The sequence below is a fragment of the Macaca fascicularis genome, chromosome 6, assembly GCF_037993035.2.
Source record: "Macaca fascicularis isolate 582-1 chromosome 6, T2T-MFA8v1.1".
Taxonomy (NCBI): Eukaryota; Metazoa; Chordata; class Mammalia; order Primates; family Cercopithecidae; genus Macaca; species Macaca fascicularis.
Genome location: NC_088380.1, coordinates 28,082,924 through 28,107,148, shown reverse-complemented (window position 1 = coordinate 28,107,148; position 24,225 = coordinate 28,082,924). Strand labels below are relative to the sequence as shown.

Sequence of the window (24,225 nt, the reverse complement as noted above, 5' to 3'; positions counted from 1 at the left end):
CCTCTGGTAATCTACTTTCTACTTTCAGAAATAATTGAGATGAATCTAAGAGAAAGATCTGAAAGTGGCCCTGAAGCAGTTTACAGCTTTGCCTTCTTTACCATGAAATACTGTAGTTTTTAGCCAATATCGCATATACTACATGGAATGTATATAGAATTAAACATTTCTTTAGTTGTTCTACAAGTCTATCATCATCTGAAACAAACAATAAAATAGTTGAAACACAATTCTTATGAGATATCAAAGATCCTGACTTTTTGAGCTATTATAAGTAATTAATGACATTATCTCTTAAATGCTTTGTACAGTTGTTGGTACAAGATGAGTATGGAATAAATATAAACGTTTGTATTAGTTTGCTAGTTGACTTACAGAAACAGACATTTGTTTTCTCACAATTCTGGATGCTGGACATTCAAGAGCAATGCACCGTTCTGGCAGGTTTCTCTCCCTGGCTTACATATGGCTACCTTCTCCCTGTGTCTTCACGTGCCTTTTCCATGTGCATTCCTTGTGTCTCTCTCTATCTTCTTATGATGACACTGTATTTAAGTACCCACCCTAAGGTCTACAGTTTATATTAATCACCTCTTTGATGACCTTATCTCTAAATAGTCACATAGATTAGTGGTCACCCTTAAGAGTTCATTTAGTCTTAATCATCTCTTTAAAGGGCTTAACTCCAAATATAGTTACATTTCTAGGTACCAGAAGTTGACACTTCAATTTATGGATTTTTGAGAGCTGCATCATGTCCCTCCGAAATTCATATATTGAAGTGTCAGCTTCAATATTAAATATTAAAATAATAATGTTTGTAACTATAGCATTATTAATAACACTATTATTATAATAATTATAAAATTATACTATATTATTAAAATATAATAACAAAATACTAAAATAGTAATAATAATTTTACTGGTATTCAAATAGCAAAATTATTCTTTTGTTAGAGTCAGGTGGTAAACTACAATTTTCTTTAAATATCAACTTATTTATTTTGATTGTATGTTATTTTGTAAGAAATTACTTTGAAACTTAATGACTTCAAACCAAACCAAACCAAACTTGTTGTCTTCACAATTTTGCATGTGAGGAATGTGAGAATAGTTTGGCTGAGCAGATAATCTTTGGTCAGTGTTGGGTCAGTTGGATTGTCCTGGCCTGAGGAGTTAATTTCTAGAACAGCTGCTGCACACATAACTAGTCCCTTTGACCACCTTCTCTAAACCTTTCCAAAGATGTCTCAACCTCCAGGGTCTTTCCTCATGACCTGATTTTTTTTTTTTTTTTTTTTTTGTGGGTGGGGTTGTTTGTTTTTTTCTTTTCACAACATGGTGATCACAGGTTAGCTCACCTTTTTTTTTTTTTTTTTTTTTTTTTGAGACGTAGTCTTGCTCTGTCGCCCAGGCTGGAGTGCTGTGGCACTTCTCGGTTCACTGCAAGCTCCGCCTCCCGGGTTCTCGGCATTCTCCTGCCTCAGCCTCCCGAGTAGTTGGGACTACAGGTGCCCGCCACCACACCCAGCTAATTTTTGTATTTTTAGTAGAGCAGCTCACTCTCTTACATGGCAACTTCGGGTCACCACAACTTTTCCCTAGTCCAGGTGCCTGCAGCAGTAGCCGTGTGCAGTACATCCAGTTCAGCAGGAGCCATGAAACGCAGCCGCCATCTGTGCAGGCAACTGGAGCTGCACTAGCCCGCGTGCGTGGCTGTGCTCGGTGGCCCGGAGCCCGTGATTGCTCGCCTACACACGCGGGGCTCATCCTCAGCAGGTGTGGAATCCAGGCCAGTAGCATGAGCGGATCACAGCCTGCTGGACCGGCGGAGGAGGTGGAACAAACCCAGTGGATGTGAGTGATATTCAGACAGAAGGTGCAAGCGGCCACATAGGTTTCTGGCTGGCGAAGCAACATCCCAAGGATCCTGTTACATTACCAAAACATTATTTACTTATCAACAAAATGTAATTGTAAATCCATGCCCACAGAATATCCCATATGATATCACAAAAAGTAACTTAAATAGCCACAACCCCTGCCTTCTGGAATTTTACAATATAGAGCAGAAAACAGACTGCTAAAAAGGCATTAAATAAAAACCAAGAAAATGAAATCAGGCATGACTTGCATGTCTTCATTACATTTTTGTCAAACTTTTACTGGCAAGTAGTAATACTGATTAATCTCAGACATAAATTTAACATATATTTTATTTATCATTGTAGTACAAAGGTTAGCAATCTACAAAATGCTCGTACTCCACAAAGCATGAGAGGAAACTACAGGCTAGATATTAACTGAAATTATGGATTGGCTTTGTGTGAGTAACATTTTTATGTATCATTTTCTTAGAGACTAAAATATGACAGAAATGTTAAAACAGGCATTGAAAACTTGATAACACCTTTCTTCATTTTACATAGTGCAACTTGAAAGTATGGAATAAATATATTTGGGGGAGGAATAAATACATATATCAGTCCTGTATCAGAGATTTGTTTTGCAAAGTTATTCTTCCAATTTTTTCATTTTTCTAAATGTTGTTTTTATTTCAATTTAATTATGGAAATTTTTTTTGTTTTGTTTAAGGTAAGATACTCACTTCCATAATTCATGATCCTTTATAGTTTAGAGGCAGATAGCTTAAGTATCAAGCAAAGTTTACTTTAGAAAGGCCAAACAATTCTTATTTTAGCATATACTCAAAAAAAACAGAATGAAAATATTCCTATTGATTGGTGTCATGTACAACCAGAAAGTTTCTAAATCTCATTTCCATAAGAAATGCATGCACACAAATAGTTCTATATCATATAAGACTGTTTAGAATTCCTCTACCCTACACCATAGATCACAGTTTAAAATTTTGTTTTCTCATATGATGTGATCATATAATAACAGGATATCAGAAATTTAAAAAAAAATGCCTACCAAACATATGTGAGTTTTGTCTTTTAAAGGGAAAAACAATTGAAGAACTGTCTGGATTTCTTGTTTTGACATAATGTCAAAAAATTTCTCTATTTTTCATCTGAGGATTTTAAATTGGTGAAAATAATTTTTCTGTAGAGAAATATACCCCTTTTCTTATTAATTCTCTGCTTGAGTACTGCAATTTTATTTTAGTTTGTTATAGTGACATTTGATCTAATAGTAATGAGATATTCAGAACTAAAATTGCTTTTAAAGTAGATATGCAAAAACAGTATGGAAAAGATTTTTTTATCTGTAATAGAAAAAGTTCCATTGATTTAATTACATATTCCAAGTAAAAATGTATGTTTTTCATGAAAATGTGCTTTAAAGTTCTTGTATATAACACAATATTAGTCAACAAGAAATGATAGCTAGATATGATACAAATAAACATTCATGTGTATGGCCTACTCTATAAATAGTCACTGGCCAACTAGTGTGGTAGGATTTTTCCTCTTTTCTTTCTTTTTACATATTATATTAGAAACATGTAAGACATATAGAAAAGAAAACAAATGGCATAATGAACTTCATGTACACAAGTGTTATCAACCCACGGCCAAACTTCTCCATGCGGCATCCCAACCATTTCCCACCGTCCCCATTTTAGCACCAGATTATTTTAACACAAAGTCGTGATAACATATCATATATTAAAGGCAATATTATTTTCCCTTTAAAACATATATGCAATGCTTTTAAAGCCTTAATATCATTAAACAGCCAGTGTTCATATTTACCTGAACATTATGTAAATTTTTCAATTCCTAATTTTTTAGTTTCGCAAAGTCATAAGGAAAGGAATTTTTACTTTCTGAGATCTTCTTACTTTTATCTGAATCTAGCCTGTCATTGGGTTTATTGTCCCTGTTTTGTTCCGTTTGGATTTCACTCTCAGCAGTTTCTCTTTAGTGCAAACTTTTATCCTTGAATAGTGCTTAGGTTAGTTATTTAGATTCCAAAACAGCTCCATTCCTGAGGACTTCCAATAGTCCCTGGACACTCACTGTAAATTTTAGCCTGTGATACTCCTGTTTAATTCCTGCGGATGTTGTTAGATTTTTCTGCAGTATGTGTTAGTAATATGTAGGTTTCTTGGATCCAAAGATTATGACACGTTTCTTTCCTCATTTTTTCTAGTCCAAACTCTTGTATAAAGAGATTCTTAAGACTGTGGTGGCTGGTTCCTACCCATTCATATTTTGAGGTTTATGGGAATATATTGTTATGCAATGCATTAGTTTCCCATGGCTGCCTTAGTAAGTTCCATCACAAATTAATCTCTTCTAGTCTGGAGTTCAGAAGACCAAAATTATTTTAGGTGGGCTAAAATGTGAAGATGTCAGCTGGGATGTGTCCTCTTGGAGTCTCTGGGGGAGAATCTGTTTCCTTTGTTTCCGTTGTTTTCCTTGGCCTTCTAGACGCTGCCTGCATTCCTTAAACTCATGATCTGTTTTTCACAAAACTGCAAGTTTTTGTCTATTTGGCCCATTTCCCATTTCTCAAATCTCCCCTGCTGAACTTTTATAAACTCACATGTGATTACATTTCGGGCCTGTGAATGGTTAATACTGAGTGTCAACTTGATCAAATTGGAAGATGAAAAGTATTGATCCTGGGTGTGTCTGTGAGAGTATTGCCAAAGTAGATTAACATTTGAGTCAGTGGGCTCAGGAAGGCAGACCCACCCTTGATCTGGTGGGCACAATCTAATCAGCTGCCAGTGAATATAAAGCAAAAAGAAAAATGTGAAAAGGCAAGACTGGCCTAGCCTCCCAGTCTACATGTTTCTCTCGTGCTGAATGCTTCCTGCCCTCAAACATCAGACTCCAACTTCTTCAGTTTTAAGACTTGGACTGGCTCTCCTTGCTCCTCAAGCTTGCAGACAGCCTATTGTGGGACCTTGTGATCATGTAAGTTAATACTTAATACACTCCCCAGATATATGTACATGTATATGTATATATTTTATATATAGGCAATTTTGCCTAGTAAGTCTTATTTTCACATTGTTGTTAATAACAAGTGTTTTTCTGGGCACCTAGGAAATACCATTTGTTCAAAAGCCAAAAGATAGTGTCTATATTCTTATTTATCTTTCAGGTTAAGTATTTTCTCTATTGCAAATTAGCCACAAAATTATAGCAAATAAACCATTTTGTACATTGAACAGTAGACCCGAAGAGCATCTTTTTAGATAGGATAAAAGAACTTGTTTAAAACAAGGTCACAGAAATTCACTCCTATGTTTTGTTTTAGAAATGTAATTATTTAAGCTCTTACATGTAGATCAGTTATGCGTTTTGAGTTAATTTTTGCATGTGGTGTGAGGTAAGGGTCCAACATCATTCTTTTGCATATAGATATCTGTTTTATTCAGCATCATTTTTTTTGAAGGCTATTCTTCCTACGTTAAATTGTCATGCCTCTCCTGCTGAAAATCAGGCTATAAGCATAAAGGTTAATTTCTGGACCCTCAATTTTATTTAACTGATTTTATTTCTTTTCCTTATGCCAGGACAACACTCACTCAAAGAATGTAGCTTTGTATTAACTTTTGAAATCATGAAATGTAAGTTCTCTTAGGTTATTATTTTTCACTAGTGGTTTGGCTTTTGGGGGGTCCCTTGCTTTATTACATGAAACTAAGCCTAGTTTATGAATTTCTACAAAAACTTTAGATTTTAAGTGACAGATGTACTACTCTTCCTTTCAACTTAGAGGCAATTATATTTTTCATCATTGGCCAACTTTCAACATGTTTTATCTTAAGAAATAAAGAGGCCTGAGGAGAGGAAGAGAAAGGGGGGGGATGACCGATATGCAGTCAACACACACACACATTTGTTAATGAAGTTCTCTCTCTTATATGGGTGCAGTTTGTGGTACCCCAAAACAATTACAATGGAAACATTAAAGATCACTGATCACAGATCATAATTACAGAGAGAATAATAATTTTTAAATGTTTGAAGTCTTGTGAGAATTACCAAAGTCTGAAACACAGACGTGAAGTGAGCACATGTTGTTGAAAAAATGGCATTAATATACTTGTTCAATGCAAGGTTGCTACAAACTTTCAATATATAAAAAATGCAGTATCTACAAAGTGCAATCAAATGAAGTATGCTTGTACAAGCTTATGTTATCTGTAATCAGATATAGTTTTACTTCTTCTTTTCCACAATGTATGTTTTGATTTATTTCATTTTCTTACTCAGTTGCCCATGCTAGAAACTCCAGTGCAAGATGGGAGATGATGAGAGCAAACATCACAATTCTAGTGAAAATCATTTAATTTTTGTACTATTAAATATAATGTTAGCAGTGGGTTTTTAGTGGATGACTTTTATCAGATTGAGGAAAATCCTTTCTCTTTCTAGGTTGGTGAGAGGTTTTTTTTTTTTTTTTTTGAGACGGAGTCTCGCTCTGTCGCCCAGGCTGGAGTGCAGTGGTGTGATCTCTGCTCACTGCAAGCTCCACCTCCTGGGTTCACACCATTCTCCTGCCTCAGCCTCCCGAGAAGCTGGGACTACAGGCACCCCCCACCACGCCTGGCTAATTTTTTTTTTTTTTTTTGTATTGTTAGTAGAGACCGGGTTTCACCGTGTTCACCAGGATGGTCTCTATCTCCTGACCTCGTGATCCGCCTGCCTCGGCCTCCCAAAATGCTGGGATTACAGGCGTGAGCCACCACTCCTGGCCGAGAGTTTTAATTATGTGTGGATACTGGATTTGTCAAATGCTTTCACATCTATTGAGATAACCATATAATTTTATCCTTTATTGTATTTATATGGTATATTACATTGACCAATTTTCCTGTTTAAAAAACAATTTAACGTTCCTGGGATAGGCTCACATGGTTATAGTGTATAATCGTTTCTGTATGCTGCTGGAATTGGTTTGCTAGTATTTGTTGAGAATTTTGGTCTGTAGTCATAAGTATTGATTTGGAGTTTTCTTGCAATGGCTTTATTTTGTTTGAATCACAGGGTAACAGTGGCTTCATGGAATTAGTTCAGTATTCCCTTCTATATTTTCTAGAAGACGTTTTGAAGGGTTGGTGTTAACTCTTCCTTAAACATTTGAGAGAATTCATAAATGAAGCCATCTAGACATGGAGTTTTCTTTATGGGAAGTTTTAAAACTGATAAATAAATATTTTAACTATGTATAGATGTATTCATATTTTTTGTTTCTTTGCCTCAACCTCCCGAGTAGCTGGTACTACAGCCACATGCCACCACGTCTGGCTACCTTGTGTATTTTTAGTAGAGACAGGGTTTCAAAATGTTGGCCAGGATAGTCTTGATCTCTTGACCTTGTGATCTACCCGCTTCAGCCTCCCAAAGTGCTGGGATTACAGGCGTGAGCCACAGCACTCAGCTGGATTTTTTATTTCTTTTAAAGTCAATTTTGGTTTTGTAATTTTGTGGTGTGCTTCTTGATGCAACTTCCTTCTGGAAGTGAGTTCTGGAATTAGATACTGGCAATGCTTGTATAATTGTGTGAATATAAGTTTTAAATAAACACCGAGTGATATACTTTACAGGAGAAAACCTGGTATGTAAGATGTATCTTAGAAAAACTCTTATTAAATATATTAAATAATAATGCATTTTACGTGAATTTAAAGTTGAAAACATTCCTTTATAAACCGTATGAACTTAGAGCATTTGGTATGTATGGTGATCTAGAATTACTAGGCTTCTAATTATTGATCTATTTCTGGGAGAGGTGAAGTTACACACAGTTAAAACTTTTAAGACTCTTTTTGCAAATTTGCAGTTTATGAATGTACCTTTGAAATGTACATTGCGCATTTGCTTTTACTTCTTAACAATTGTAGAGGTCTTGGCAGTGAATCATGTTTAAGAATCTCTAAGATGTCTTCCCAAACCGTGAATGATTTACTTGTAAAAGAATGACATTTAACTATGCACCTTTCAAGTGTCCCCAGTGTAAAATGAAACATAGTGTTCTTTGTTGATCTTACGTGATACCCCTGTGGAGATTAGTAAAAATTTATTATCTTTCTTGACTTAAAGAGGTATTTTTTACATTAATGGTAAAGTGAAAGTAACATACTTCATATGGGTTATAAGAAATGTTAACCTTTTTTTTTATCCTTAAGGAATTATAGTCAGCCATAAACTCTGTAAAAAGGATGAGATCATTACTTAGATCGGGAGCATTTCAAGATGAGAGAAGATAAGAAAACGTGAATGTCAAGATTTTTTGAAAAGTTAACATTTAATTGCACACTTTTAAAAAGTATATATTAAGAAGTCAATATAAGTTTAATCAAGTAAAAGATAAAGTAATTTTTTTACACTTTTCTTGGAAAAAAGAAACAGAGGAATTATAAATATTTTTTTTGTGATTACCATGATATATAAAGGCACAAACATATACAAGATTTGGCCATCAATGAAGTTAAGTAAATTTATAACTTTTAAGTGTCTATGTAAGTTTGAAACTTAAAAGCATTTCAACCTACATAGAATCTAATTTTATTTTATTTTATCAAATGATAATGCAGTACCATAAATGAATAATAAGCTACTTTTATTTTTTTATCTAAAAAGCCATCCAGCTTTATTGAGATAAAATTGTTGAATCAAATTGGATATATTTAAAATGTACAAAGTGATGTTTTTATATATGTACACATTGTGAAATGATTATCATAATCAAGCTAATTAACATATCCATCATGTTTCATAGCTAACATTGTTTTGTGTGTGGTGGGACAATTCAAAATCTACGTCTCAGCAATTTCAAGTATAAAATACAAAACTATGAACTACAGTCATGGCCAGATGTGGTGGTTCATACCTATAATCCCGACAATTTGGGAGGCCAAGGTGGGAGGATTCCTTGAGCCAAGAAGTTTCAGACTAGCCCTGGCAATATTGCCCTGTCTCTACAAAAAGAAAAAAAAAAAAAAAAGAAATTTCACTGTAGTCAAGTTTCACTGTAGTCATTTTGCTATACATTAGATCTCCATGGCTCATTTATCTTGCACAACTAAAACTAGTATCCTGTGACCAATATTTCCCCATTTCCTTCATCACCAGCCCCTGGCAGCCCCATTCTACTCTTTGCTTGTTTGAGTTTCACTTTTTGGACTTCACATATAAGTGAGATTGTGCAATATTATCTTTTTTACCTGACTTATTTTATTTGGTTAAATGTTCTCCAGGATTATCCTTGTCGTTGCAAAAACAATCTGCTACTCTTTTATTTACAATGATACAATAATTGTTAACATCACTGTTATTACCGTTATCAACAGAAGAAGCAACTCTAATGTTTATTATATCTTCTATTCCAGTTCAATTATACATGCTTTGCTGTAATAACATCTGATGTTATATGCCACAGTTTTGTAAAGAAAGAAAACTATTGGGCCCTAATTTAAGAGATGAGAAAAAGCAACGCACAGAAAGTATAACTAATTTATATAATTCCACCCAGATAGCATATGTTGGAATTAGAATTGAGCATTCAAACACATAGACTCTCATGTGGTGATTTGTCTTTTCACCATTTAACTTCTTTTAAAGCAAGTTTATATCTTATTTACAAACTCATTGGCCTGGAAAGGAAAATCAGAAATTCTGAATTTTAATCTCAGCTCTTATTTCCTTTAGTTTTACGGCATGGGGTAATCAGTTCTTTATCTGTAAATGCAAATATATCACTATTACTTAAAAATATTTTTCAGTTCATAAATTCTAGCTATGTGTCTTATTTTCTACAAAAATGCTCCCAACATTTTTACTTCTACAATCCAATTGACTTGTGACATATTTCATCAGCTTCTACAGTCTCATGGAAAAAACTATGTCTGAGACAAAATTAAGAAAGGATATTTATTCATAAAATTGCAGCAACAGACCACATCTGCATCACTTTTGTTTCAGTGTATTTTAACGGTGTTAGAAACAAGAGTCAATTTTATAGAGTATGGAGAGGAAATACCTAGACAGTCTCTTATTGGTCAGTACTCTCATAGTGTTGAGAAGCAAAAGGCACATTCAAATTGGTCTTCAGATATATTTGGCAATCCTTGATTAGCTTTAAAGGTGCAAGCAAACAGTTTTGAGGCGTTTGAAAAGAGAAAGGATTGCTCAGTATTAGTGCAGAATGTTTACTGTGGCTGTTCAATTCTTAGAATAAGTGGGGATTGATGGAATGCTTTTCTGTGGTCAAGCCACAATAATGGTCCTTAATTAGGGGAGAGGAGGCTGCCACGATAGGCAGTTTCTCATTGGAAAGACTTTGACTGCCGCCAGGTGTGGTGGCTCATGCCTGTAATCCCAGCACTTTGCGAGGCCAATGCAGGCAGATCAATTGAAGTCAGGAGTTCAACTCCAGCCTGGCCAACATGGTAAAATCCCATCTCTACCAAAAAAAAGCCCACAAAAATTAACTGGGCATGGTGGTGCACTCCTTTAATCCTAGCTACTTGGGAGGCTGAGGCAGAATAATTACTTGAACCCTGGAAGTGGAGGTTTCAGTGAGCCGAGATTGCGCCACTGTACTCCAGCCAGGCAGAAAGAGTGAGACCCTGTCTCCAAAAAAAAAAAAAAAAAAAAATTTTTGACTGCAAATTTATAAAAATACCACCATGAATAGAGGACTCATTTTAATGCATACATTTAAAGTGAAAATTAAAAGTTAAATTACTAGACAGGTTTTAAATACAAGCTTTTTTAAAAAATGAATTATTTAAACCAGAATTTCTAAAACTTATGGTAAATTATATTTTAGAAACAGAAAGGTGTAATTTTTTTCCAGCTATGAATCTATACAAAACATATTTAATATTTACATGCAAAAATATTCTTAGTAATATCATCATATATTTCTAATATCACTTGCTTTAAGGACTTTAGGCAAAAATAAGAGGACTGCTTGTTGGTTGGTTAATTTGGCTTGTTTTTCCTTGCTGTAACAATTTGTAAGTATTATCTAAGGCTTTTCTCTGGTCTTTATACATAATATATACATTTACTATATAAGATATTGCACAATGGCTGAAGCCTGTAATCCAAGCACTTTGGGAAGCCGAGGCTGGGGGCTCACAAGGTCAAGAGATTGAGACCATCCTGACCAACATGGTGAAACCCCATCTCTACTAAAAATACAAAAATTAGCTGGGCATAATGGTGCCGCCTGTAATCCCAGCTACTGGGGGCGCTGAGGCAGGAAAATCCCTTGAACCTGGGGGGTAGAGGTTGCAGTGAGCCGAGATTGTGTCACTGCACTCCAACCTGGAGACAGAGCGAGACTCCATCTCAAAAAAAAAAAAAAAGAAAGAAAGAAAAGAGATATTTTTGCTGGATTTTAATAATGGAACACAAATTAATGATATTTCTTATTCGTGTTGTTACTGTCTTACAACTATTATCAAATTTAATATTTGTGTATGTGCGTGCATGAGTACGTGGGCATACAGCTAAGTCCATGAACTAAACCTGTCATGTTTCAGAGTACTAACACTGAACAACAATTTCATTTTTTTCCCACCGGACTTTCTCATGTTTCTCATCTTACTCTTTTCTGTCACATCAACTATAGAGATGACAAGATCTTGCATGGATAGCTATTTTAAGAATATAATATTAGTGCCCTCATTTGTTCTTTTAAAAGTAAAACAAATATAGTCTGCAAATTGAAGTATTTAGAAAAAGTTATTTTCTGCTTTTTAATTGTTTTGGTATTTTAAGTGTTTTGAAGATTTATCTTGCTTAATTAGTTTCTTGCTATACAATTTCCACCTTCAGGAGAATACACATTCAAGAGATTACTGTTGGATTAATTCCTAGAAATTTTGATGAAGCAGTTGATTGTAGAAATGGAATGGTATCAAATCATTAATCCATGCTACCTTAATAGCTATGTTGGAACTTTACTATTTTACAATAAGAAATCAATAAAAGGGGAGTTATTCTTCCTGACAATTAAAGGATTCTAATTTTCAGCATTATAGATGATTATGGATGCAATTTTAGAAAATAAATTATTAAGGAATTTTGTATCTTTGCAGAAGCATGATCAAAATTACAGCAAAAACTACTGAATGTCATTTAAATCCAAATATGCTCTACTGATTTGAATATCATATTGTGCTGTTTATACATTTATTCTGTCATTCTGTAAATTTGTATAATGCTCTAACATTGGAAATTTTAACAAAAATAAAATATTAATCAAAGAATATTTCCAAGAACTCTTATATTTATGTTCACTCCAAGAATGTTATATTGAGATACTTTTAAACTATTCTGATCATTATATATTTATATAATCATATTATTTCCATATTCTAATTAGAAATTGTATTTAAATAACACTGAGAATTGAAACATATGGGCTGCTATGGGAATTTCACCATGATTTCCCTACCAACTACTTTTATTCATAAAATAAAATGAGACATACAATTACTGCATGACTATGAGACATACAATTACTGTTTTTAAGAATATGACACGTACAATTGCTGTTTTTCTTGTGACTAATACACACAATATGCATATTTTTATTGTAACTTGACAGGCAAATTTGATAAATTAATATACTTAACATAGAGTGTAATAGTAATAAATATGAGATGTATATAAATTTTAGGTAAAAGAAATATTATACATCCAAATATAATATTCAAGGTTAAAAAATTGAACTATGAAAAATTGAAATGATAAGCCAGAACAAAAATTCTAGATGAGATTATAAGGTGACACAAAGCAGCAAATGAAAAGTTATTTTCTTTTAGCATAATGCAGTTTATAGGCAAAGTTATCCAAGGTAAATTAAAATTATTAAAACGTATGTGGCTTCCATATGTTGGATAAGAATTCTTATAGTTACCCGTGTCATAAGAAGAAAACTAAGGCACAGAGAAACTAAGTCACTGGTCAAGGTTCACATGGTTAGTTAGTGGAAGAGCAGATAATATTTGTAGGGTGTCTTTAAGGCCAACTGCTAAACAAAGTTAGATGAGCCTTTTCCAAAATTTGAATTTAGCATGTTATAATTTGCCTGCATTTATTATTCTGAGTTTGTAGAATGATATTTTAGGAAATGTTCTGATATGATTGGAAAACTTTGGCAATACATTCTTATTTGAAAATTCATAAAACCATGTATAGAATAAAGACTCTGTGATGGATTGAGGTTAGGAAGTTGTTTATGTCAGCAAGTCCCAAATTTATTTCAACACGGAATGTTGTTTTCATAGAGTAAATGAAATAATAGTCCTTGGGGAAATAACACTAAAAATTACTTTTAAATTATTTGCACTCGTTTTACCTTGCAAAAATGAAGAAGTAAAATACACGGAAAAATGAGTTTGTATTAGTACATGTAAATATTATAGCATTGTTAGTGTTGAGAAGAGAGCTGTCATAGAAACTAATGGATGGATGCACAGATTCATAGTATTGAAAATTATGAAAAAATAAGATTGAATGAGGTAGAATGGTATTGTGCTTAATGTTACAAAGTGCCCAAATTTTTTCTACAAATACAAGCTGGCCATATCTAACTTAATTCCCAACATTCTCAACATGAATCTTTTTTTTTTTTTGAGACAGAGTCTCAGTCACTCAGGAAATTTATAGATTCAATGCCATCCCCATCAAGCTACCAATGACTTTCTTCACAGAACTGGAAAAAACTGCTTTAAAGTTCATATGGAACCAAAAAAGAGCCCGCATTGCCAAGACAATCCTAAGTCAAAAGAACAAAGCTGGAGGCATCACGCTACCTGACTTCAAACTATACTACAAGGCTACAGTAACCAAAACAGCATGGTACTGGTACCAAAACAGAGATATAGACCAATGGAACAGAACAGAGCCCTCAGAAATAATACCACACATCTACAGTCATCTGATCTTTGACAAACCTGACAAAAACAAGAAATGGGGAAAGGATTCCCTATTTAATAAATAGTGCTGGGAAAACTGGCTAGCTATAGGTAGAAAGCTGAAACTGGATCCTTTCCTTACTCCTCATATGGAAATTAATTCAAGATGGATTAAAGACTTAAATGTGAGACCCAAAACCATAAAAATCCTCGAAGAAAACCTAGGTAATACCATTCAGGGCATAGGCATGGGCAAGGACTTCATGTCTAAAACAGCAAAAGCAATGGCAACAAAAGCCAAAATTGACAAATGGGATCTCATTAAACTAAAGAGCTTCTGCACAGCAAAAGAAACTACCATCAGAGTGAACAGGCAACCTACAGAATGGGAGAAAAATTTTGCAATCTACTCATCTGACAAAGGGCTAATATCCAGAACCTACAAAGAACTCAAACAAATTTACAAGAAAAAAGCAAACAACCCCATCAAAAAGTGGGGAAAGGATATGAACAGACATTTTCTCAAAAGAAGACATGCATACACCCAACAGACACATGAAAAAATGCTCATCCTCACTGGCCATCAGAGAAATGTAAATCAAAACCACAATGAGATATCACCTCACACCAGTTAGAATGGCAATCATTAAAAAGTCAGGAAACAACAGGTGCTGGAGAGGATGTGGAGAAATAGGAACACTTTTACACTGTTGGTGGGAATGTAAACTAGTTCAACCATTATGGAAAACAGTATGGCGATTCCTCAAGGATCTAGAACTAGAAATACCATATGACCCAGCCATCCCGTTACTGGGAATATACCCAAAGGATTATAAATCATGCTGCTATAAAGACACATGCACACGTATGTTTATTGTGGCACTATTCACAATAGCAAAGACTTGGAATCAACCCAAATGTCCATCAGTGACAGACTGGATTAAGAAAATGTGGCACATATACACCATGGAATACTATGCAGCCATAAAAAAGGATGAGTTGGTGTCCTTTGCAGGGACATGGATGCAGCTGGAAATCATCATTCTCATTAAACTAGCACAAGAGCAGAAAACCAAACACCGCATATTCTCACTCATAGGTGGGAATCGAACAATGAGATCACCTGGACTCTGGAAGGGGAACATCACTCACCAGGGCCTATTATGGGGAGTGGGGAGTGGGGACGGATGGCATTTGGAGTTGTACCTGATGTAAATGACGAGTTGATGGGCGCTGAGGAGTTGATGGGTGCAGCACACCAACATGGCACAAATATACATATGTAACAAACCTGTACGTTGTGCACATGTATCCTAGAACTTAAAGTATAATAAAAAAAAAAAAAGAAAATACAAATTCTACAATTACATTAAGTTGAACTATTTATTAATTACCTCATTTTAAGGAAAATATCATATATTTTATTTTTATGATTAAAAATAAAAATACTCTGATTATAAAATTAAAGGGTAATGAATATAGAATATAGTTAAAAGATGGAAGTACATTTGAAATCTGAGATATAAAATAGCAGGACTTGAATTTTACTATTGTATTAAGAGCAAAGTAATATTTCAAATGTAGAAATATATTCAAAGGGGATTTAGTTTATTTAAACATTTTTGTCTTCTACCATTATATCAGAAATTCAGGTCATATTGCATTTTATAAAATGAGCACTTCATGCATTCACTATAAATTTTATAATATTATATTTACAAAAAAATTTTATTGTCTGTAACTTTCACCTTAATAACATAAGATGATATTACAGGGTATGTAACTATGCAAATATTGTTTCATTGTGGACTTTCAGGACAACTACTGTGAAATAGCCAACATAGTGGCAAACAGTAATTATGAACATTATAGAAATCTGCTTATCAATAGGAATAGGCAAGTCAGAGAAGTAAAAGCTTGTGTTTCATTTCTACACAAAACAAAAATGAATTTTCAAAATTGCTTAACTAAATGAACATGTGAGTAAATAACTTCTAATGTCCATAATATATGTTTGTTAACATTTGGCTTTATGATCAAAATATAAATAGCACAAAATTACCTTGGAAAATATGTGGAAATGTGTCTAAGTCATAGAAGCAAACCATTGTGTGCCTCATATCTCATTTGTTAGAAATTCCTCTCTGCCCTTTCCTGGTTTTGTATTGTTAGTGTTAAGCTCTTATTGTCAGGGTTTTCTTTCATAGCAAACAAATAAAACTCTAGGCCTTTGGCTTTCTAAAGCCAAAGGGGAAAAGAAGAGAGAAAGAGAAAGTTAAAAAAGGAGAAAATGTTTTATTCTCTCTTATGGCTATGGAAATGCAGACACTATTCTGTGTCAAGAAACTAGTTTTGATAAAGTGATGAACTGAGAATATTAACAAAAGCATCAATCTTATTTGCCTTTTAAATGTGAAGACTTATGAAAATGTATAATCCTGTTCAAGTTAGTGTTTAATGAACACATATTTTAAGGCAAATGCTCTATAAATATTGTTACTATGTCCTCTAAAATAGAATCTTTAATCCCTAACAGTTTTCCCATCTATTTTATTCTTTTTTCCTAACTAAGTAGTTGCCATGTTAACATTTAAAATATATTTTACATTTTATAAACACTTTAATAATACCTATAGGGCCTTTTGTTAAGCCAGAGAAGAAAGTAGATTTACCATTCTCTCCCTTCATGCATAAAAGTATGATTTACATGGATTCCTTATTAAAACAATGTAACAGTCTTTCATACCTAAGTTAACAAAATAAAGTGCTCTATATAAATGATGATCCCCCAAACTGGACAAAGTCAATGAACTGTGCATTAGTTCTTGACTATTTGTATCCAGACCTATCTTTCCTTTTATCGTAGTATTTAGATTTTACCAAGTCATTATTGTGACTAATGTAGTTAAAATATACACTCTGTGAAGGAAGAAACATGCCTATTTAGCCCACCACTTTGTCCCCAAGCTCCCAATACATTCCTGACACACAGAAATCATTCACTAAATATTTATTGAATAAAACAGTGAATTACAAAATGGATAGACGATTGTTTCATTGAAATTTGGAATTTGAGCTAATAATGTTCTTGAAGGATACCATAGTGAGGGAAAGGGCAAGAAGATGATACTCTGTTGCATATATGGAAAACATAAAGTTTTAAAAATGCCTGACTATAGTATTTACCAGGATTATACTTGCACCTAAGATATAAAGTTCAGTTAGAGAAAGCATTTTGGAGAACTGATTTTCAAGCTAAGACAGTTTTGGAAGTCTGGTATATATGAGTAAAAGGTTTCAATTTCTTTTTTTAAAAACAGCAGTATTAAATAATATAGAAGATATTGTGTAGGAAATATCTTCCAGATATGAAAGAACTAGAGGAATGGAGCTTTATTAAAATTAAAATATATTATGCAAATTAATTTCTAAAAGCTAAAAATGATTTCTCAAATATATTTCTATAATGTACTATATAGTAATAGTTTCATAAAATATAAACAAAAGTCTCACAGAGTCAGAGTAAGAAAAAATTGTATCGCTAAGAAATTTCTTTCACATAACTAAAATTTCAAGGAAGCCATCTTTGTCTTAAAATCTAGAATGTAAAACCAGGAAACAGTAGAATTTGCCTTTAGAAATGCTTTATCTCTAGCATTTCTAAACGTGGAGTCATTATTTATTGAATGAGTAAACAATTCTGCAAATTTTTAATATTTATTACTTGTTACAGGGGTTTCCAGTGAGCTTTTTTATTGAAAGATCATGCTTCCTAATTTACCAGAAAAATACTCACAATCTGCAAGATCCAGAATGAAATCCTTCAAAATCTAATTATAAACTCATTAATGAGTCATACACATTAAAAAGAGTTAACATCTTTATAAATGCAGAACATCTTGCTTTTATTAATTTAATCTATCTTGTTTTAGTCAAGTAGGCCCAGACTGGTCAGCACTATTTTTTTTCTCTGTCTCTAGGGTATATAGCTCTTCAAATCCTTTTAAAAATGTATCCAGGTTTCTGGTAGAAGACAAGTTATTAACTTAAATAATGTTTAAAAGTTAGTTTAGGCTTTGTAGACTTTCTTGTGTGGATGAGTGTCAGAGACTGATACCAACAAAATATGGAAAATGTATGTTGATGAAGGAAAGAAATTGGTACAGATATTGATAAGCTAAGAAATGGGCTGTTTGTGTGTTCACTTTCTCAACTTTGCTGCCAAAAAATTGAAAAAAAAACAAAAAAGGTTGCCTATGCACAGAAGCAGAGTTTTATAACTGAATAGTCTCTGTGGTGCAGAGATTTACTCGTACCAGGGGCCTATTAAGTTCTGATGATGGCGACCTCAACTACAACTAACTTATAGGGAACCCTAGGAGGTCAGTGACCAGCCTACAGCCACATGGGCATTTGCTCCCTAGTGTCTCAGCAGACAAAATCTCCCCTTCCAAGCAAACTTCCTGACCCAGCCTGAAAACCACACGTCACTCATTGAATTTAAAAGCTCATATAAGAAAGAAGGAAAAAAAGTTTAAGTAATTACATTATAAAATATCTTTCATAAATTAGTTTATGGGTTTTGTTTTTATTTTTTAATATAGAGTTCCTTCCTAGACTGAAGCAAATAAAAATTTGGTGAAGATAATGACTGAACTCCATGGACATGGCCTTTATAAAAGCCCAGTAAAATTCAGTTAAAAGCAATGGGTCAAACTAGGAAGATATATACAAATCAATTTAGAATATCTGTATAAGTGCGAGTAATGCAGTGAGAAATCAGGAAATCGATATCCATAAAATTGGGGGCAGGGCAAAGCAGAGAGGTGGGTAACTAGATAGAAAAGCCTAGTGCAGAGTTTCTGAAATTTGACACTGTTGACATTTGGGGCCAGATAATTATGTGCTTATGAAGCATTGCCCTGTGTAATCAACAATATCTCCATATGTTGTCAAATGTTCCCTAGGCGTCAAAATCACCTCTATTTGAGAACCAATGGTTTAGAGATAGGAGTTGAGCAGTGGATCAAAAATTCAGGCCTATCTACGCAAACTAGTAAGAAGGAATCAAAATGAAGTTGGGCAATAGATACAGATGACTAGCGATACCATATTCTATCTCAACAATTAATAATGGTACAAAGTAATTACAAAATCACACTCATTGTTAAGCCCCTTATTAGTTATATTTTCTTTTAACTTCATAAGATATGAAATAAATATTATTTTGGCTCCTATTTCATAGAAAAGAAAAATAAGGTTGATTGATAGTAACATCATAGTAAATATATTATTATTCATGTAGGCCTAAATTCAAAATCTATGAATAAGAGAGTATGCTGGCCAGGCAAAGTGGCTCACGCCCGCAATCCCAGCACTTTGGGAGTCCGAGACGGGCAGATCACGAGGTCAGGAGATCGAGACCATACTGGCTAACACGGGGAAACCCAGTCTTTACTAAAAATACAAAAAAATTAGCCACACATGGTGGCGGGTGCCTGTAGTCCCAGTTACTCGGGAGGCCGAGGCAGGAGAATGGTGTAAACCCGGGAGATGGAGCTTGCAGTGAGCCGAGATCTCGCGCCACTGCACTACAGCCTGGGCGACGGAGTGAGACTCTGTCTTAAAAAAAAAAAAAAACAATTAGAGTATGCTGCCTTACATTTTTTGTATGATTCCTTCTTGGAAAGGAAGCAGTGTTTGGATATCTAAGCGTTAAGAGTTGGTAAGTGTCAGTGGACTCTAGAAATTGCACAAATAATAATCAAGCTTCTTTTCATATTTCTTCCATCTATAAATACTGCTTATTACCTACATTAGCATAGTGAGACACAGGCACAAAGTTGAAAAGAAAATGTTAGGATTTCATTTAATGTGCTCATGTTAACTCTGGCTTCATCATGTTGTCATATGATAGTTTTTATTTTTCTGTATTGCCGCAGTTTTATTTCATTGTATGTACTTTGATATGTGTTTCTGTAAGCATTGAAATCATTTGAAAGAACATGGGTTATTTGTAAATATTAATAGCTCAGAAGTTCAACAGCATGAATGGTAGAGCCACATAAAGTCATGTAAAATTCAGAATTTAATGTGAATTTTAGTCAAGTATTTAAAATTTCTGTTTAGATAATTTGAAAGAGTGTTAAATAGATTTTCTCAGTTGTAACATAAATATAACCCCTGCTATGTTTTTTGGTAGATTTAATATTAAAAGATATTTAATATGCAGAGCTTATCTCTGGCTATTTAGATATTCAAAAGTTATATGATTCACCTCCATTTATTTTATGACTATCAGAATAAAGGAAAAATTCATAAAGTGTATCTTCAGTGCTAGATGTAAATCAAATAAAATACGTATGGTGGGGCCATTTTTATTTGAATTTGTTTCTGTTGATAGGAACTGTGCTTTGTGGCTGTCTGATAGATATGAAACATTTTTATTTATTTATTTTCCTTTTCCCAGAGTGAGATAACTATCATTGTGATTCATTCTTTTAAGTTGCTTCTGTATGGTGACTAATGTGTTCACTCAAACACCTGGTCAATCCACTACACAATATCCAGCTGTTCACTTAATAGAAATAGTGCCTGCAGGCATACACCAGTTTGGTGTGCACAAAAGAAATGCATATTTGAAAAGTTGTTTTAGTCTCAAATTATTAATAAGTTACCTCCATCAGAGCACTTTAAATATAGGGGGAGAATATTGGCCTGGAGCAGAACAGGCTCTTAATATATTTATTACAAAATTGAAAAAAAACTGTTTTGTTGTTGAAATGAATGTAGCAGTCTGGGGTGTGTATGATGTTTCAAGGAGTTTGCAAACATTAATATACAATAATATGTAATAATCACGTAACTGGGGCTGAAATATATTCCTAACAAATGGTAAAAAAGTGTAGGTATTACAGGCTCTCTAAAATACTCTCAAGGAGGTGAAGTTTTACTTGGATTTTGAAAAATTGATGTATATATAGCCTGAGAGAGTTGAAGAGACATTTATTCACTAAGATGGGTAGAATGAAGTACAGAAAAAAAAAAGACAGGAAAGTGGAGGACAAATATCCAGGAAAATAGATGGAAAAAGAATAATCTGGTGGTATTATGCAAGATGAATATGAGTGTCTATATGGTAATAGGGGGAGCAAGTTTAGCAGTGAGAACAGTATAAAATCTATTGCAATTATTCAAACATGAAGTAAAAAGAGGCTGAACTCACCAAATTGCAGTAGATTAGAAATGACAGATGTGTGAGGTATTGCACATGATGAATCAGGTCTTCTTTTTGCAATCTCCAAAATCGCCTGATAGTTAAATATGCTGGTAATACAAATTTATGGGTGTGGTAAACAAGAAGCAAAGTAAGTGAGGATTTGAAAGGGTCTGGAATGTTTTGATAAACAAGCTCGTTGGCAAGCACATTTAAATGACAGCTCCTGTGAAGAAAAATATGTTCGATAATAATTAAACACCATCAGGAATTAATGGTTTGATTCATGAAGGAGCAGTGCTTATCTTTTAGTCAATAGAACCCATAGCTACATTTATCATTCACACAAAATAATATTTATCACATTTAAAAATTTATAAAACATTTTTACATATATTATCTCATTTGACATTAAAAGGCCACCATCAGGAAGACGTAGCTCATACTCCAATGTGCATTTTATAAGTGCAGTCACTCATTCATTTCATTGTTTAACCATCCCATTGAGTAGGAGTACATTCCAGGCTGTACAGCAGGGATACTATGTTAGGCAGAGTCATAGTTGCCCTTGCAAGCTCAAGAAGGTGTATCAGTCATTGTCCTGGAAGGAAAAATTATCTTCGAGGAACGTTTATAATGTTTAAATGTTTGCAATACCCGAAGGTGAATGAAAGCAGGGAACTTTTGTGTCTATGGTAAGAGGAAGGTGAAGTTAAATGAACCCCACAATAACTACCATTTGGTAGAGAAATGTGACTAACATGTGGAAGCTTGGAAGGGAATCAGTAGGGAAATAAATACTTCACCTTTACCTACTCCTTACTCCCTATAATTTTGATCTTGTCTTACTGATTCTCAGTAGCCAAATCCATCCATGAGCCAGTGGAAGGGAATCTGTTGACCTAGTCTGTATGGGGAAGCCTCTCTAGAGCTAGAAAAGAGTAAGCTATATGGCAAGTGGCTCAGGAAGGAAAAAAAGTCCAGTTATAAACCTGTGATATGTCTTTAAGACAAGGTGTTAAAATAAGTACAGTAAATTATAGGACTATATGCATCTTCCTTACCCAGAGATTCATTCTAGGCAAATGGTCAGTTTTTTCCATGGAAGTTTACTCAGATTTGTCAGGTGAAAATGTTTAGGTCTAACTTAACTGGACCAGGAAAATTACCCTAAAATATATACGGGGTTCGGCATGAGTGAAACTGACCATTTTTGAGGGGACTGTATGTTCCATATGCCCCAGATAGATCCATAATAAAAACATTATGTGCACAAACATTCGTCAGTTTCCTGAAGTTCTGGATTAGCCATAAATAAAGGTGATGGTGTATTTTTTTCTGGATCCAATAGTTTTTTTTCTTTATCATATTGCACAAATTGAGATGCTGCTTCAAGTTCACTTACATACGTTTTAGCAGAGTCCTGTTTCCAGAAGTAATTTATGAATAATTCACTCTTTCACCACTTAGAAAGTTAATTAAAACATAGTTTCCATAATGTTCCTAATTATTCCTGTAACTGCTTCATAAATAAGTAGTTTAAATTGAATATTCAAATGTCAATCCCATGGTAAAATTCTCCAGAAATTATTAAGTGTTATGGCAGACACTATCAGATCTCACTAACACACGTAGTCTGCCTCTCCTTTGGCACCCACCACATTAATTTTAGGTCATGTGATTGGCATTGGCAATTTACTCATAAAACAGTTATGTGTCTGGACTTTGTCAGACTCCGTCTAACAGCAGGGGTACAGTTCTCTAAGATGTCCTCCTTCATCGTGGTGAACACTGAGGCCCAATACCACAGAGGCTATAGGGAAAGATGCTGGGGACTGCTGCAGCTTTGGCGCCTATTTGATTCAAATGAGCAGAGCCCCTTGAGGACCAGCAGTAGAAATATACAAAGAATAATAATTAACTTTTTATTGTTTTAATATCCTGATATTTTGAGGATTGTTTCTTACCACAATATAAATTAGCCAAGACTATACTTCTTAATATTACATATGAGGCCCTTAATGATTGCCCACTTCCTGTTTATCATGTTCTGTAAAAAAAGTGACTCTTTATACATACAGAACTGCTTTAAGTCCATCAAATATTCCGTGTTATGTCTTGAAGAATTTTCATATCCATGCATGAGGCATCCATGAAAATGTATTTCTTGCCATTTTTCACCTTACCTACTGTTAGTATCCCCACCAGGTTACCTTATTCATGAAAAAGCAGTGTTGTGCTGGAGCCAAGTCCATGAGAGCAAACTGTTCAATGTTCAGTAATTTTGCAACACAGTTTTTTATTTTTTATATTTTATTTGATTTTACTTTAAGTTCTGGAATACATGTGTTGAATGTGCAGGTTTGTTACGTAGGTATACATGTGCCATGGTGGTTTGCTGCACTTATCAACCTGTCATTTAGGTTTTAAGCCCCATGTTCATTAGGTATTTGTCCTAATGTTAGGCCTCCCCTTTTCCCCCAATCCCCTGACAGGCCCTGGTGTGTGATGTGCCCCTCCATGTGTCCATGTGTTCTCACTGTTCAACCCCCACTAATGAGCAAGAACATGCGATGTTTGGTTTTCTGTTCCTGTGTTGGTTTGCTGAGGATGATAATTTCTAGTTTCATCCATGTCCCTGCAAAGGACATGAACTCATACTTTTTTTATGGCTGCATTGTATTCCATGTTGTGTATGTGCCACATTTTCTTTATCCAGTCTATCATTGATAAGCATTTGGGTTGGTTCCAAGTCTTTGCTATTGTAAATAGTGCTGCAATAAACATGTTTCATGTGTCTTCATAGTAGAATAATTTGTAATCCTTTGGGTATATACTCAGTGACGGGATTGTTGTGTCAAATGGTATTTCTGGTTCTAGATCCTTGAGGAATCACCAAACTATCTTCCACAATGGTTGAAATAATTTACACTCCCACCCAGAGTGTAAAAGCATTCCTATTTCTCTGCATCCTCTCCAGCATCTGTTGTTTCCAGACTCTTTAATGATCACCATTCTAACTGGAGTGAGATGGTATTTCATTGTGGTTTTGATTTGCATTTCTCTAATGACCAGTGACGATGAACTTTTTTTCATATGTTTGTTGGTTACATAAATGTCTTCTTTTGGGAAGTGTCTGT

General features: G+C 34.2%; 1 long non-coding RNA gene across 1 annotated transcript in view; it reads right to left on the bottom strand.

Moving 5' to 3' along the window:
* Window positions 1–19,036: 19,036 nt before the first annotated feature.
* Window positions 19,037–24,225, bottom strand: part of LOC102140539 (uncharacterized) — a 289,337-nt gene continuing 284,148 nt past the window's right edge. The window contains exons 6-7 of the long non-coding RNA XR_012414516.1: window positions 21,095–21,195; window positions 19,037–19,491 (exon numbers count right to left, since the gene is read on the bottom strand). This is a non-coding gene — a long non-coding RNA (uncharacterized lncRNA). The remainder of the gene's footprint in view (window positions 19,492–21,094; window positions 21,196–24,225) is intronic.